The sequence below is a fragment of the Juglans regia genome, chromosome 10 (assembly GCF_001411555.2).
Source record: "Juglans regia cultivar Chandler chromosome 10, Walnut 2.0, whole genome shotgun sequence".
Taxonomy (NCBI): Eukaryota; Viridiplantae; Streptophyta; class Magnoliopsida; order Fagales; family Juglandaceae; genus Juglans; species Juglans regia.
This window is the reverse complement of record NC_049910.1, coordinates 29,554,811-29,559,916: the sequence shown is the minus strand read 5'-3', so window position 1 is coordinate 29,559,916 and position 5,106 is coordinate 29,554,811.

The following is a 5,106-nucleotide window of genomic DNA, read 5'->3' as shown; positions in this document are numbered from 1 at the left end:
AGCTCTACCAATTAAATATTAATAATAATTATATTCTAATTAAATTAATATTAAAAAATTATATTTACAAAAGTTATTTAATGTTAATAATAAAAAATTCTATCTAAATTTCTTAATTATAAACCAAATAGTATTTTGGCTTGAAATGAGAAACTAATATTTTAATATTTGCTTAGAGTGAGAAATTAGTATTTTATCATTTGGTGAATCAATTGTAGTTCTCTATCTTTGACCAACTACTCTAGCAAAAATTTAAATTATTTTCGATTTATCCAATCCAATGTGGGATATTTTTGACATTAATTATGTAAATTTTAGTCAACCTTCTCATTTGGCCAAACTAACGAGAATGTTCTTAGTAATATGACATTCTTTTCAACTAATTTTATTTTAAATTTAGTTTTACTCTTCCTAAAAGTTTGTTTATTTTCTTCTCATATATATGGCATCGAGTCATTAACAAATAAATAAAAAATAACTTTTTAATACTTTGATGTTCATATTCAAAAGAACGACGAATGATATATATCTTTCATTCGACAAATTAATGATACGAAATATTGGCATGTATACGTATTGTGAATGACAAGCAAAGAAGATTTACCAAGAAAATGGGGATATGCAGTTTGATTTGCAGGCACATTGAGGTTACTGTCAACCTAAGTAATTACTAATACGTCTTGATCAATGGTTGGTGTTGCCGGCCATCATGCAGCCTGTTCCCCTACTGATCAATTCCCTAACCCTAATTATATATATATATATATATATATATATATATATATATATATATATATATCCCCATGCATTATCGGTTGTGTTTGGATGTTGAAGTGAGTTGAGTTGATTTGAGTTGAGATGATAAAATATTGTTAGAATATTATTTTTTAACATTATTATTATTTTGGAATTTGAAAAAGTTGAATTGTTTATTATATTTTGTATTGAAATTTGAAAAAGTTGTAATGATGAGTTGAAATGAGTTGAGATGAATTTAGTAACCAAACTCACCCTTGTGTTAGAGAAAAATCAAAAGCATAAATACTTGCCGTGACTTGTGCCGATCGACCTGTTCGTATTGACGCATAATTAATAGCGGTAATTTGAATAGAAAATTGGGTCAAAATTAAGAATTACTTTGAAGTCTTGAGCGTAAGAGATCAACACATGATGATGCAGAAATTATTATAAGTCTAGTATTTATCAAATATTTAATGTTATCTACGATAAATATTTGCAACAATTATAAAGGTTCTGGATTAATAACATTAATTAATATTAATTTGGATGAATTATAAAGGTTCTGGATTAATAACATTATTTGGATGAACAATCTTGAAATTTGTTTGCCTCCAACTCCTACCCAGAAAAACAAGATCATATATAATTTATAATGAGAAATTCAATTTGCAGTTTTTAAATGGAGATTGCATGTGTAAATCTTTTATTAAACAAAAAAATATTATTTTAATAAAAATATTATTATAATTTTAAAAAAATTTAAAGATAAAATTAATTAGACTTATAATATAATTCTCAAATAAAAACTGTACGTAACATTGCTAATTTATAATTAGCAGCTAGCTAACTAGCATATAATGGAGTCCAATTCCAAGGTGGTTTGGGTCAGAGCCCACATACATATATAGAACGATATTAGAATTTGAGAATGATCCAATCCAATCCTGAACTGCACTATAATTAAATTGAGGTCCAACATGACATGAGTGAGTAACCCAGTACTGTTTTGAGTGGGTCAACCAACAATCCAGAATCATCAAATTAACTGATCTGCATGCCCATGAACATGTGACCTTTCATCATATATATGTAAGTATCACAGCATGATCACAACGTGCCAGCGGCTTTAATTTTTCTGTGTCATCATATACAATTGATCGACGATCATTTTTGCTTTAAGAACTGTTTGGTATGGAAAAAAATTTTAAAAAATAAGTTTAAAAATTAATGTAGTTTAATGTAAATTTTTTTTTTACCGTACTGATATTGATGAATGGTTGGCCAATTGAAAAATGAATGAGAAGGCCAAAGAATGGAAATCACATGCATGCACGTGGTATTTGTATTTATATATATTAGACAAGAAAATAAACGGTACAATAATATATAACGTGCATGCATGGCAAGTACTACGTCTACGTCTAGGGGTCGTTTAATAATAGGGGCCCGATAAATCCACATTCATGAAAATGATCATAAGCTTACAATTAATTAAAACTCCTAATTCACTATAAGAAAAATGAGTATTTGTGACGAATTATTTGAGACAATAATTACTATTTGCAACAAAAATAGACACATTTTAGCAAAAAATAATCATTTTTGTAGGAAATAACTGGCCACAAAATAAGCAGTTTTCTTATAGTATAAACTCATCTGCATCAATGAAGTTTCCCATGCAATGTATGCATCTTAAAATTAAACCCTACCCTCGATCCCCTTTTATGTAGTTTATCCTGATGATCTCTTGCTTTATGCATGGAAGGTCATCATGTATAAAGCATGGTCGACTACTATGGGCTTGAGTCAGAGACATGGGTTTAATTCATGTGTACGTACTTTGGGTTTATATATAAGTTGTTGGTAGTTAATATTCCCAGCAAATTAAAGCATGTATTATATATATTTTTTCTTACTTACACATATATATTTCCTTTCAAATTAACATTAATGATATGATTTTTGAAGGAGGGAACAAATTAACATAATATATAGATATATATTTCCTTTCAAATTAATAGGAAATCTTGGGTTTGACTTCGATTCCAAATTTATGTATAGATAGAACAAAACCATAATATTTATCATGTCACGTTGATCCTGACCAAATCATGCATGCACAAATTGGTTCAAATTCAAATAAAGTTTGCCACAAAATAAAAATAAAAACACATATAGTGTAACGCTCTGTACTCAAAAGTCCAATGAGTTAGTTCCTGTCACTTAAAATTGACTTCCAACCACATAGTACATATACTCCAAAATTCTCTATCAAACATGTACTCATTGTTTCATATCAATTACTCCAGTATAATTAATCTAAGACATCATAAAGTTTCAAAACATCCCAATAACCCAAGTCAACAGAACAAAAAAAAATCTACCAAGTACAATTCTCTAGTAATCAAAATATCCTCTATGTACTTAATCCACTATATTCACTTAGTCATGCCCATGCTTTATATCCTTGATCCTTAGTTGAAACATCCAAAACATTTGAAAATATTGTGGAGACAAGGGGTGAGTTATCAACAACTCAGTAAGCAGAGAACATATACTAGTATGTAAATATGATTCTTTTGACAGAGTTTAAAATGCAAAGCAAAATATTTTTAATTTCAGAGTGCGGAACCAAAACATGTTTTAAAATATCAGAGCGACAGTTCAGAAATATTCATATTCAAAAAATCATTTGGCATATCATAATTGAACATTATCATCATATCATATTATCTCATTTGATATCGTATCAAAGCATCATATTAGAATAGAGGTCATGCGTGAATGACAACTTCCGGTTTCGCATTCATGAAGGTTGACCGTTGCTTTGGTTTAGTGAACGTATAAATAGGGGAGGACGGTTGGTTGTGTGCATGGGCTGAACGTAGGTTTGGTGTGTTTTGCAATTTCCTTAATTTGTGTGGAGAGGTTGGGTGAGGGTTGGAGTAACCTGCGGCAACCCTAGATTTTGATTGAAGATGATACGTGAATGAGACTATCGGCTGGAACACAATCTGTACGTACTTGGGTGACGAGTCTAGGTATTTTTATAGCACGTAGGTTGGGCCTTTTTCTCGAGTTGAGTATTTAATGGGTTGAACTATGATATAGGGTTTGTGTACAATTTTATGGGCTAAATCACTTAATAAGTCTAATAGACCATCTTAAATTTCAAAATGAGCCCAACTTGTCTAATGGCGGTTTTGGCTTATAAAATAATAGCTGCCCCTATCACCAATTAAATAGGGTTCACTTGGTCCGTAAATATTTTAATGGATTTTTTTTTTCAATTATTGAGCCCAGTAAAACTCTTATAATCTACCACAATAATTTATGGGTTCGGTATCTTTTCAAAATTATCCGACTAATCTAATTTGGATTTTCTATAAATATTCACCCATTGATATTCTCAAAAATCATCATGAACTACACCTCGACAACTTTAAAAGAAAAATTTCAGGCCTATGGGCCTAGTTAAATTTCAATAAAATAAATTTGCAAATTTATCTAATATGGCCCAATAATTTAAAAATTAGTTTGATATAGAATTAGTTTTTTTCCTAATAAATTTCGCATGAGGTCGTCACATATAGAATTAGTTTGATGGATGAGAGTAGTGAATGTAAACAAGTCGATCGATCAAGCTAAACCGAATAGTATATTAGAGATAATATAGCTTCATTTTATTCTGTTATAGTCTAATATAGCTTCATTTTATTCTGTTATAGATTCTGTTATAGAGTTTTCTGTTAGAGTTAGTTTGATATTTAAGTTTTTTCTTTCCCGCGTCTGTAAGTGAGTGTATATAAGCTGTAGTTCATTTTATACAAACAACTCAAAAAAGATTCTTCAAATGCTCTGTATTTTCTTGAGCACTTCTTGGTATCAATATTAACATGGTATCAGTTTGAAAAATATGCTCCCGTGCAAAACATCATGACTACCTCTTCTTCTGAATCTTCATTTGCAAATTCCTCATCTTCCTCATCAAATCCTTCAAATTCTTCTAGTCCTTACTATCTTCATCATGGAGATAGCCCTGGATCTGTTCTTGTTACACAAATTCTCACTGGTGAAAACTATCACACTTGGCGTAGATCCATGATCATGGCCCTTACTACCAAGAATAAATTAGGTTTTGTTGATGGTTCTCTTGCTAAGCCGTCAAACACTTCTCCTCTACTTCACCACTGGACTCGATGTAACAACATGATTTTGTCATGACTTCTCAACTCTCTTTCCAAAGAGATTGTTGCCAATGTAATTTACGTTGAATCTGCCATAGAAATGTGGTCAGATATTCAAGAACGTTTCTCTCAAGGCAATGGCCCTCGGATCTTCCAGTTGCAGAAATCAATTGGATCT